Source organism: Micrasema longulum, unplaced genomic scaffold, assembly GCF_059751315.1.
Source record: "Micrasema longulum isolate JH-2025_06_02 unplaced genomic scaffold, ASM5975131v1 h1tg001451l, whole genome shotgun sequence".
Lineage (NCBI taxonomy): Eukaryota > Metazoa > Arthropoda > Insecta > Trichoptera > Brachycentridae > Micrasema > Micrasema longulum.
In genome coordinates, this window is record NW_028278637.1 from 15166 (window position 1) to 28757 (window position 13592).

At 33.0% G+C, this 13592-nt stretch overlaps 1 protein-coding gene across 1 annotated transcript in view; it reads left to right on the top strand.

Moving 5' to 3' along the window:
- LOC148275349 (uncharacterized) overlaps positions 1-13592 on the top strand; it is a gene marked incomplete at its 3' end in the record, with an annotated part of 100126 nt that overhangs the window by 10335 nt on the left and 76199 nt on the right. The window contains exon 2 of the mRNA XM_088235812.1: positions 9925-9957. The remainder of the gene's footprint in view (positions 1-9924; positions 9958-13592) is intronic.

Sequence of the window (13592 nt, forward strand, 5' to 3'; positions counted from 1 at the left end):
AAATTCAGCGTATTTCAATCATCCAGGTAAGGTAAAGTGATCAGTCTTACGCTTCAGGTGCCAGTCCTGGGACAATGAAACATTGCAGTTTAAACAGTCCACCCTGCCGGGAATCGAACCCAGGACGTCGAGAATGATGGGTAAACGTATCAACTACTACAGAACGAGGCGGACTTATCTCCACCCGGTTTCCTTATTCAGGATAACAGTAATAATAACAATAAATCTTTACTGACAATAATATTTGACAAACTTACTACTATGCTCTATTTTTTATAAATTTATTGATATCATTCTAACTTTGCTGGAATTCCACTCGTCCATGCGCTTTGTAGCTGCACGATGATTGGTTATCTAGCTTTCATATACCAACTTAAAAATACCTAAATTTTATAAATGGGGTCTAGAATTCCAATCGTCTATGCGCTTAGTAGCTGCAAGACGTGTTGTAATCTTACTCCTTTTTATTATTCATATTATTTTTTAGTATCATTAATACACTAAATTTATTTGTCAATTTTTAAAATGTGTAAATGGGGGCTAAATTTCTAACTGTCTATGCGCTCTGTAGCTGCAAGACGTCCTGTAATATAGCTCCTATCTGTTATATTTTTTTATTGATCTTAATTGAAAACGAGGAACTAGAATCCCAACCGTCCATGCGCTCTGTAGCTGCAAGACGTACTGGGATATTTATTAATTGTACAGCGCCCTTGAGGTGATTTCCACAAAAATGGCGCTATATAAATTATCCAACTATATATATAATATACAATGTGATAAATACATCACACCCAAAACCGTGTTTTTCATCCGCCTTTTCTGGTGAAAATGAATGTGGAAAAGGATTAAAAAGATGTTGCGTTTATCCATTAATCCCATTTTTTTAAAAGAAAGAAATAAGCCTCTATCTTGAAGCTTGTCAGCAGGTGGGATAAAGGGGATATTGAAGGAGGTAATGAAAAATACACCACAACACCCAGACCAATTGAGAAAAAAATCTTTCTTGGTATTTTTCTTGCAACTGGCGGGAATCGAACCCGCGACGCCAGTTTCACAGTTGGCCGTCCAACCAACTGCGCCACGGCGCCTGTCTTCTACTACTCTACTAACTAATATTTTATTTTAGTTGTTTTTAATTTTACCTCCCGGATTTTCGGTGGGTTGAGTTAGCAACCCTACGTGAAGCCCTGTAAATTGCCTCGGCTCAATATTCCCTTCTCCAAAATGTTCCCCATCCTTCTTGTTATATGTTAAGCTCATGAAACAATGGCGAAACTTCTCCTAAATGTACGGAAAGAGTGGTTTCAAATGTTTTACCATATAAAAATGACAGTTCGTAAGCTGTTAATGTCTAGACTTCCATACTCGTTTTTCAAAAAAAGAATACACTAATCTCTTAAACATTTTTCTATCTCGGTATCCCTATAAAATGTTTCTGCTGCCTGTGTATGGGTGTATTGTATGCGCATAGGTATAATGTATTCTTGTATCTCTTATTGTTACCTTGACTCCAAGTTACCTGTTAATAGCTTTCCTTAACCTTTCTACTTCTACAAGTGTATCGGCACCGTGAGACCCACATTTCAATAGACATTTTTCTTTCATTCGGAATACATTATAAAAAAGGTCCTTTGCCTTTTGATGAGAACATTTTTTATAGACTCACCGAAACCTTTAAACGAAAGTAATTTGTATAAAGTATAGACCATAGTATTACACCTCAGTCTAAACCTTCTATCTCGCCTTTTATAAAATGAACGGATTAGCTTTCTTATTTATTTATTTATTTAATTATTATGGATAACTTATACAGCGCCATTTTCGTAATAAAATACCTCAAGGGCGCTTCACATGGTGATTCTATTGTTAAGTTAATTTAATTGAAGCTTTTAAATTTGTAATTTAATTAAAATAATTTATTTTGTTGTCACGTGCTACGGATTTATTCAAATGATTTAGAGAACAAGTGGGTTTTAAGTTTTTTCCGAAACATCACTTCACTTTCACAGCCTCGCACCTCTGCTGGGAGAGCATTTCATGCCATAGGGCCTGCGACCGCAAATGCGCGTTCACTAAATTTAGTGCGCTGTTTGCGTAGAGGTATAATAACTTTTCCTCTCGCCGTAGACGTTTCTTTTAGTAGTGGTTGCGCCACATGTACTGTGTATATGTGTATTGCACATTAACTATGTAGGTTGCTGTGTTAAATTTATTGCTGCCCACTATAGGTGGGTAAGACCCTATCACCGAAAAGATACGTGTCACTTGATCTGTATCTTTAAAGTGGCCGAATCTTTTAAGTAGTTCTATTGAACGAATGTATATTTTGCTAATTTGGCTCATTTGGCCCTTAGGGCCTATTTCACCACCTCTGAGTAAGGTCTTGATTAGAACTACTCGTCGAGTAAAACAAAAAATATATTTCACCACCGCCAAGTAAGTAAGGCCAATTCGGCGAGTAAGTCTGAGAGTAAACTACTCAGAGCTCTTTCCTATGATCAACTGCTAAATCATAACCTAGAGAAATAACAAAATGGCGGCAAAACAATTTGACAGCCAGCGAAAATGGTTTGTGTTTCGATTTGTCAATTCGGAAAGTGTTTATTTTTATAAATAATTGTCTTATAAGACCGACATCGGTTGGAATTGGAACTTGCGTTAAACTCCGCTTCTATAGATTTCCACCCTAAAGTTTTTTCCTTCTACAAAACACTGTCACTTTTTTTTATTTTCTTTTATTTCTTTGTGGCGCGAAACTAGATTTATCAATACTTTGCACATTGCACTCATCCGCACTAAAATTGACACTCCTTTCGCGTTTACTCCCCATTATATTACAATTTAAAAACACGTGAGGCTTGTAAAGTAATAAACAAATACAAATTTTTAAAATAAAATTCCTCAATAAGTGAAATAATTGATTTCAAAAGTTTTATTGAAAATTATAGGTATATCACAAATAACCCCCTAAAATAATTATCAAAACTAAAAGTTTTCATCTGAAAGGTAAAAAAACAATAACAGCGAACAGCATTTGTTGACAGACGTGAGCCTAGACTGTTTAAATGCGACGTTGCAGTACGAAGTTTCTGTTAAGCAAATCGGAGGATACTCATATGTCGTGAAAGCGCTGCCCGGTAATCAGGACTTTAATAATCAGATTAATGTTATGTGATGATTAGTTATTCAATACTTTACTCAGAGGTGGTTAATTAGGCCCTTAGGTCATCATATCTCCGCATCTTCGTATCATTTGTACCATCGTATATTTCGTATCATTTGTTTCTTCGTTTCTTTCGGGTCTCTAGTTCGTTAAGTTTTTTATTGAGATAAAAGCTAGATTTCTGCATGTCTTGCAGCTACAAAACGGATGAATTTTTGAAATTCTAGCATCCTTATAGTGCTTGAAATAATTTTATATATTTTTCAATTATTTAAAAAAAGTATTTTTTTTAAATTAAGTAAATAATATATAGTCAGCCTCGCGGTGCAGTAATCAGCGCGTTTTCCTACCATGCAAGAGGTCTCGGGTTCGATTCTCGACATGGTTGATATGAAATATTTGTTTAAAAGGGTGTTTTTACAAGATAATACGAACAAAGGAAAAAACTAAACAAAATACCACCCCAAAAAAAAGAGAACCTCCTGTGCGTGGGATTACATATAAAATAAAGCGCAATCCAAATGTTACTAAGTAATTAAAGGTTATAAGTATAACACAAAATATATAATACATATTAAATGCGAGTAACGTGTAATAAGACTGATAAATAAAATTTAATACTATAATGTTTTGAGTCTTAAAGTCTTATTTAAAAAGATACTATAAATCCATTTAACTCAACCCTAACACACTGAACAATATTTCAATGAAAATCGTATTCCGTCATCGAATAATTTTCAGTCTTCACACCAAAATGAAACAATCATAATTATTACTTGTGGTGCAACTTTTGCCTAATTACTCCTCAATAGATTCTGCTTTATTTTGCCTGTTATCGCCGCCATTTTAGAATACACCGCGCAAAGATGTGCATATTCGTATAAACTAGATGTTTCTATGGCGAATAAATTCTTTGCTCTTTGGAAAAACATGGCGCATAATTCAGGCTTGATTTTGTAATGTATAAAGACAACTAGATTGTTTCTCAAGGTGGATTAAGTCTCTTATTGCGTAGTATTATTTCGAAATATTATTCATAACTTGATAATGGGTTTATTAACAATCCATTTTTTATCTATGTTTTGCATTCAGGGCTGGATTTTTTTCGGGATCGAAAAAGGCAAATCGAGGTAGTGCGGGCATACCTTATAATCATTATTATCATTCCCTTTCCGCACGCCTTGTTACATGAAGGTGAGATGATCAGACTTGCGGTTCAGGTGCCAATATTCTAGTGTAAAAAAATATTTTTCATTTAGTGAGCGAAACTACCGCCATATATTATAGTAAAAGTTATGTTTACTATTAACAGACCATTATTTTTCCCCCCTCTCAGATCACTGCAGTGCCTTATGCACCACTGGGTGCGAATAGAGAAAATAAGATAATGATAAAATCCATTTCTATGTTTTTTCATGAGTTGTAAAGAGAATATGCGGGTCTGAAAATTTTGATGAATTGAACATTAACATATTACAACAGAGATGAAGAACATTTAAGAGAAGGTAATATAGGAGTCTAGGCATCTACATGGCTTATGACCTGTCATTGGCCACTTTACACACTGTGTAACATTCACCATTCTGCCTATGTTTGAACATTCACATTTCCTCAAGAAGAAGTATATAAAATCGGAAAATTGTTTTCAGGCGTTGCCTGGTAGGTGATTTGGTTCAGCCGGATGAATCTCACCCGCATGATAAAGGTTTCAGCTCTTTTACTTTACAAAAGTCAACAGATGGAAGAGTTGAGAAAATGAGAATATGTCTCAAAAATGTTTTCCCTCTATGTTGCAACAAATTTAAATAAAATAATATGTTCAATGCATAATGACACAACATAAATCAGAGTTTTACTAGGGCTGGCTGTTTTCTGCAAAATGCACATCTAAAGTTTAGTGGTCAGTCAGACTTTAAAAATAATTAAAACTGATCAAATACATCATTAAATTATTTTTTGTATAATATAAAAAACGAATGCACGCATTATTTATCATTGGTCAAGTAAAACAACATTCCAAATGTGGTGTAGATTTGATAATTCTTTTTTTCACATAAGACACTTTTCTATGACTACGTTCAATTATGGTTATGACATTCAACTTTGTATGTTGTCTGTTATTTTCCCGTGGGAATTTGAATCTACTTACCTAATTCATACTAAAAATTCCTCTGCTTATTACCATACCAACTTAGCATAAGTAGTTCCTCGTACCGCATCAGAGCTTGCACTTGTTCAAATTACTACTTCATCGTACGGGGCTTTTTGGTCATCGAGTGGAAAAATGGGAGAAGTCCGGTTATGTTAATTTCCCTTTATTATAAACTATACCACTTAGTTACCCCCAGAGAGATATTTTCATAAGCTAATGTGTGGTCGATTCCCGACATGAAATATTAAATTTTTTGAAAAGGTTGATTTTCACTGTAATTTTTCATGGTTTCGTTTTTATTGCATCATTTTAAAGAATCACATCACCCAGTAAGTGTGACTCACTGCGATCTACTGACAGTTTGGATCCCGTCCTTTTTATATACATATATATCTTTTTAACAATAAAGCTTTAGAGCTTGAATATTTAAAAATGATTCAATTCAACGTGTTGTAATAACACAGGACTTCAAACATTAAGAGTTACTTGGCAGATTATAAAGGGAGTAGTAGAAAGTTCACGAACGTAATAAAATACATAATGCAAAAATGAAGAAATACCAATAGAAATTCTTTGCAAACAAAAACAAACCATCACGCCGTTTCCCCGTAAGGGTGGGCTTTCTTTTCCATATCCGTGCCTCAGCGTCGTGGCTAGGGTCACGAACGCTCATGGCAAGATTGGAATTTTGTGCCTTAAAAATTAAGACAGATTGTACCTAGTTAGGAAGACTAGGCATAATCCAGAGAAATCTATTGCCTAAGTTTGTATGCAGTAGATAAAGAAATTGTAATTCTTTGTTAATAAACCATGATAATTATTATTATTAATATATAGTAAATGTGGCGCAACGATAAATGAATAAATAAAATAAATAAAGTTAGTAAGAGCAGCTCGTTAATAGTACCTACAGCGGCCAACAAAACTGTTAAAAAAAACATTCACTTTTACATCTTTGTCGGAATTTATTTTAAAGAATAAGTGTCATCTGTGTTCAAAAAAATCATGTTCCCTTCCGCCAGGTGGCAGGTAGGTCGGTAGGTAGGTACACAAGATATTGTGGGTGTTCTCAATTATTATCAACACAATATACCTATAAAAAAAAACGCTCACAATCTGCCGCAGGAACTAGCGAAGGTACCTAACTAATAAAGTACATTTTAAAAACTCTCAACCCCAGCATCCCCCGGAAGCTTCCGGCCATTTGTCTCTCCAGATTTAAAAAAAAGAACAGCTGCCAAAAATTGTTCTTATTTTAAAATTAACCAGCTGCACATAAAGTGCGGTATCTACTTGATTATTCAGAATGTATTATTTTGGTCACGTGGTATAAATTCTTTATGAATGTACTGAAATTCAGAGCGTTGGAATCTTTAATACGCCTTTGTTAATGTGTCCAGTGCTTTTCGGTGTATCAAGTAAACACAGTAATTTCGTTTGTGTTAGTAGGCTCATTAGAGTATTTTATTTGAAAACGTTCTGTTACGTACGCATAAGCCAAGTTGTTTGAAAATTTGAATGGGCTGTACCTACACGGATTAGTACCAGTAGCTCAATCACAAATAACTATCGACGTGCTTGAAAACATGATAAGCATTTGAGTGATCACAATGAATAATAATGAACATGATTAAGTTATCGCAGTCACAAGTCAACGCGTGTGTAATCTCTACGTCAACGCTCGTGTCGGTTTGTTTTTTGTTTTCTTCATAAATAAATACAGTTTGTAGACGAAAAATTGGCGTTTACCATAAAAAAATAATACAATATATTGCATTTGCTATAAATAGTAAGGAGTATCTAATACGAAAAAGCAAACATTAAATTACAATTACTATGGCGACTGCTTTTCTTGACATTTGGCTTGCTAACCGCCGGCTAAATGCAATAAATAGCATAGTAAATAATTACATAAAAATAGCAGTTTTGGAATATTTTCCATATTTACACCGGTGAAATCCAAATATATTATTGCGCAGCAGGATTATGCGTCGCGAAACGTAAATATTTTGACATTTAATATTAGGTGTTCACGGATGTTCCATTGTGATCGCGAATACGATAAACAACCATGGTGAGAAATTTTTATCACGTCGCTAGCACATCGATAGTTATTTGTGATTGAGCTACTGGTTGTGGTCCCGCGGTAGTGTCGCGGATTCACGGAAAAGAGGTCCGAGCTTCAAACCATAATTAGATTTCTATTTATCATAATTGCCATCCATAAAACCTTTCTCCAATCGATGGTGCATTGGGCACTGCACTGCTAAATAAAATGTACGTATCTCGAACCAGATAGGGTGGTCAGTCTGTCTCTTTAGGGTGCAGGGACAGTGAAATATTTCAATTTAAAACCACATTAAAAACAAATATGTCACGTGGACCCTTACAGGAATTAAACTTAGGACCTCAACAAACATGGTAGTCGAATGCTCCAACCACTACTCTACGATGCGGACTTGAAATTCTTTTCATGTTTTTGATTAATTAAATTTATTTTTCGTAATTTTTACCTAAGAGCAGCCATCGATCCGAAAACACTCGTTCAGGGTTCTTGCTATTTTTTACACACAGGCATGGACAAACGTCTTTTACAGCAAAAACCAACCGGTTGTAAAATTGGTTAAAAAACTTATAACATAATATTATTTTTCAAACAATTTTTTCTCTGTTTTTGATGTGTATTATTATTTATTATTATCTTTTTCTGAACTTTATGTATCAAATATTTTTGTGTACCAGATATTATGTTATTATCTTATATATACTGACTGTAAACTAATTTTTATGATTTGTTTTTAACAATAATTTGTTAATACCATTTTTTTAAACGTATAAGTAAATGTAAATGTATATTTTTTTTGTTTAAATTCTTTACAAGTTATTTACAATTTTCTTTTTAATTCAATTACGTTTCTTATATCCATTAATATTTTTTTCTTTTTTACTACGTAAAGTTTCAATTTTTTATTTTGCATGGCAGTATGCTTTTTATTGTTTCTACATGTATACAAGAAAGCGTTGTTTATCTTTTAAATTATTACTTACTATGTTTGTACTTACCTGTATATTTTTTTGTAAATGCCCCTTGGGCGTATTGTAAAATTAAATAAATAAAATAAAATAAACCAGCTAAAGGCAGTCCTTTAAATATCAAGACTTCTATTTTCCCTTCTTGACGAGGGATTGAAATCTTTGTTGAAAGATTTGTCAAAATAACATGTCTTCAGACTTATTTACCGCCTCTAACTTGGAAAAGAATACGTTCTTAAGGGTGTGTGAATGTATTTATTGTAATTTTACCGAGGCGAGAGGCCAGACCCGAGACCCGAGGGTGCAAACTGCTAATGAAGGATATACGCCAAAAAATAACATTGCATTTTTTCGATTTTCGATATATAAATGTCTTTTTTTTCATTATTGATTGCAAGAGAATGAAAAATTTAAAACTAACAAAATGTAGCTTCTTGTCTGATAAATTTTAGGAATGAAATATGGGGCTACGGCTTGCAAAACAACAGTCTAAAATCCAATAATTCCAGTGCCTCAATTATGAACGTTATCTTCATCTGTCTATATCGAGACGGTATACTTAACTTCTGTACTATCTGTATCTTACCTCGGTATGTTCTACCTACTTGTCATATCGACATCATATGATCGTAACAAGCCAATGAATGGCCGCAAAAAAAATCCGCGTTCCTTACGTCATTCACATTTAAGATAGTTCTCATTTATATTTTAAATAGGCTTCTGTAATAAAAAGTGCTCACCTCAAAGCGATTATAAACTCCAATAAATCCCAATTCAAGCAAAAAATGCTCGCTTGAACGTGATTTTTATATGACTTTTGACAATAACCAAGACGGTATACTTAATGATCGTCCGTATTTATCTACCGAGAGATTACAAAGCCGGATCCTTTAACGTCTCGATACGTGCATTTAGGAAGACAGTAAAACAGATGGAATAAATATTATAACTAAATTTACTTTTTATAGTGGCAACATGAATGTACGCTTAAATGCTCTTATATGTTAAAAGAGCATAATCTAGCCACATTATCTGTGCATTTAAGCGTTTGTTTTCATAAATAACTTTTTTCTCTCATATTTTTAATAGACTTAAGAAAAAGATTTTAACCGCAGAACGATTAAAAATTTAAATAAATAATGCGTATCGAGGGGTACTAGACCCGTCGGTACAAACCGATGTACTTACATCGAAACTTGATGGTGGGGGGTCGGTAGTGCATCTTCGTGATCGCTCGAAAGAATTTATTTTTAACTGTACCGTTTTGGTGAATGTATGACGTCGTTAGCTTCCCATCATAATCACCATCTAGATTTTTTAAAATAAAATAGCGCGCGTTTGGATGACATATGTTGAAAAAAGAAAGGAAAAACAATTCGTTTAGCCCATTTTGAAGAAAACGCTACAATTATACTTAACCTACTTTTTTTATTTTATCTTTTTTGGTACAACTGGCCATTACAATTATGAAATTGGAAAGAAAATCTTGTAAAATAATACATGGTTTTAGGTTATGAAAATGTAATTTTATAATAATTTTAATTTAATTCATTCCTTTTTGTTTTATTTTCAGATTGAAAATCGCTCGAAAACGTCGTTTTTAAAGGTAAGATTTTTTATTAACAAGTATTTTCAATCCGTTACTTATAAAAAAACGTAATTAAAATTTCTGCAATCGAGTATAGTTTATGTAATTAATGATTAATTTAACGAAAGCTCCGACAAACTGTTTTCTTCTTTCTCCGACAAACATCTTGTAAGAAGCAATAAATTGTGGCAAAATATAAAAATGTTCAGTAAAAGCGTATTGTTTTTAGGGCCTCAAAAAGCACCTATCTAAATTGTTTCTTGTTACTTTTTCATGCAACCCATTTTACTCAATTTTGAAGACAAAGTGTTTTAAGTTAAAACTCTCTGTTTAACTGACCTTTTAGTGTTCTATAATGTGTCAAATTGTGTGTTTTTTAAGCATGATACACGCTGAAATTAAAATAAAATAAACAATATTTTTTTCGAATGTGTTGAAATAATGATAATACAATTAATGAAACAATCAAAACTCTACCTGTTCGAGGACTACTGTGGCTTTGCATCATTTTGGAACAATTTAATAGTAATACATTCAAGTTTCCTCTCAATCATAAACATAATACACGCTTCACGTCTAATGATGGCTTGGTAGTACCAAAAGTATGTAATAAATATGGAAATAAAACTCTCAAATATTTGGTACCTAGAATTTTTAATTTATTACCAAAAGAACTTAAACTTAACTCACATTGTAACAAGAGCAAAATAAGAGATTGGCTACTCGATCAAGAGTTTTTATATGAATAGTAGCTTAGGTGTAAATATTTTAATTTTTCATATATTTTCTTGTATTTAAAAAATAAATTTATACATTATTATTTGTATAAACATGTTTATTCTGATCTTTCCGGCTGTTAATTTTTATCGGTTATTCATTGTTTTTATAAATGTAAATAATATTATTAAGTCAGTATAAATATAATCTTCACCAACAAGCTACAAAAAGTGGCTTGGTGGGATTTTAGTTTTAGTAAAAATATAACAAGTGATTTTTTTTTAAATTGTAAAAATGTATAATTATGCTATTAAATTTTTAAAAAAATAAATAAAAAAATATATTGTATGAAAATGATATCTGACAAATTTAATGTCCTCTGCTGTTTGCAGTTAGGAAGCACATTCTGACGGTCAGTTTTCGAGCACTTTTTCCAACAAATCCGGCGTTATTTCCAAAATGGTGCGTGTTATATTGGCTCTCAATGCTTCAAAAGTTTTCGTTTTGTTTCCTTAGAGAATAGACTTAACGTAGCCTCATTGGAAATAATCCAATGGCGTCAAATCACCGGTACAAGGAGGCAACGTATCAGAATTATTTCTGGAAATAATGTTTTCGTCAAATTTAAGAAGTAAAATCATGGTTTCACATAGAACAATCCATTATTAGTCAAAGTATTGTTACAGAGCACAGATGTAAAAAAATAAACTCTCACCATTATAGTCCTTAAAATATAGCTTGATTAGAATGACAGCTGTCAGCAAAAGTATAACATAACTTTTTAGGAACGTCTAAGGAGTGATTTATATTGACACACGAAAAATCATTCGTATCTAGCATGTTAATGTTTTTTAAAAATATAACGGTTAACATATAAATCACTATAAATATATAAACAATAGTTTGAGTTTGTCCAAATTTTTGTAGACAAGGACTGGATTCAACTCCCTAGGGAGCTATTTATATTAACATATTACATATTACTCTTGTAACGTATTACTGTTGTAATATGTTAATATAAACAGCTCCCTAGGGAGTTGAATTCAGTCCTTGTCTACAAAAAATTGGACAAACTCAAACTATTGTTGATAAATCCACCTGGTCCATGAAGAAGTATAGAAATTGAAAAAATAAAATTTTCAGGCGTTGCCTAGTATGTAGGTAAAATAATTCAATTAGATGAATCTCACCCGCATAAATAAAGGTTTCAGCTTTTGATCTTCACAAACATCAACAGATGAAAGAATTGAAAGAATATAGATGTTCAAATATGGGCAGAATGGTGAAAGCTACACAGTGTGTAAAGTGGCCACTTAAACCAGCCATTGACTGGTCATAAGCCCTGTAGACTTCTATAATACCTTCTCTTAAATGTTCTTCATCTCTGTTGTAGTATGTTAATAAACATATAAAATCAGTTTAAAAAATTAAAATAAACCATATTATAAACGACGTTCTTACTATGGGAAAAAATGTTAAATGTAAATTGATCGAATAAAAATAATTTGATGTTGCGTATTTTTTGGTGAATAATTGTCTTAAATACACTATAATAGGCTTGTTTTTGCGTTTTTATACCAGTTTTCGAAAACAGAGTTTCATGTTTGCATGAAAAAATTGATAACATCGATTTGATCGGTACATGATCAGTGATCAGTGATCAGTAACTTCCCATCGCCATTGACTAGTGTTTGGCAGCTGTCATTTTAATCAAGCATCATTTTAAGGACTTTAGTTTATCAAGAGACAGTATTACCAATCAAAAGTTTTATCACGACATAAAACACCCGACACTTAGACTAGTTATATTTAAATAAAACATATTATAATCCCATGAACATAGCCATTTTCAAAGAGTATCTGTCAATGACGTCAACTCATTACGTTTAATACCATTGGCTATAGGTAGTATGAAGGTGTATCATTGTATTATAAATATTAAATTAATTCCCTTACACACACTCCTAGCTTTCACATTTCCCACGTTGAATTAGTAATTTCTAGAATTTCTAGAGTAGAAATCAATCGAATACGATGTGCCTTCAAGTTGGTCGTATAATTTGAGTTTACACGAGTATTGAGATTAATATCGTATCGATTCAATTTACCTATTTATATTACTGTCCTGATAAAATATGAGAAAAGTTCATTTTTTAGTGTTTTGCTCTACCTAAACTCCTTATTATTATTATGGATAACTTATACAGCGCCATTTTCGTAATATAATACCTCAAGGGCGCTTTACAAAAATATTATATAAAGATATAATTTTAACTTTTTAATTTAAGAAAAATAATGTACTTTGTCACCACATGCTAAGAATTTATTCAAATGATTTAGAAAACAAGGGGGTTTTAAGTTTCTTCCGAAACATCACTTCACTCTCACAGTTTCGGACCTCTGCTGGGAGAGCAATCTATGTCGTAGGGCCTGCGACCGCAAATGCGCGTTCGCCGAATTAAGTGCGCTGTTTGCGTAGAGGTAGAATAACTTTTCCTTTCGACGTTGATGTAGCTGATCTAAGCGTAAGACGTCTGTCAGCTAGTTCATTTGGAATGCAGAGTTCCATTAGATATTCTGGAGCAGAGTTGTGCAGTGACTTATACATAAGCCAACAGAGTTTGTATTTCCCCCTTTGTGAAAAACGTAGCCAGTATAATTCCCGAAATAGTGGAGTGATATGACTGAACTTAGAGATTCCAAAAATAAGTCTCGCTGCGGCATTTAATACAGATTGTAGGCGTTATAGTCGTTTTATCTCAAAGAAATTATTGAAGAAGAAATGATTGAATCTATTTGACTTTCACCGCCTTTTTTGCCACTGATGATGTTTTTCTGCGTTGTTATGCCGTGTGCTGTTCGTCTAGTCTAGAGGTCCCCAAACTTTTTCTTCTCGTGAACCCCCTTGCCGATTTTTCATGTTTTCGTGGACCCCC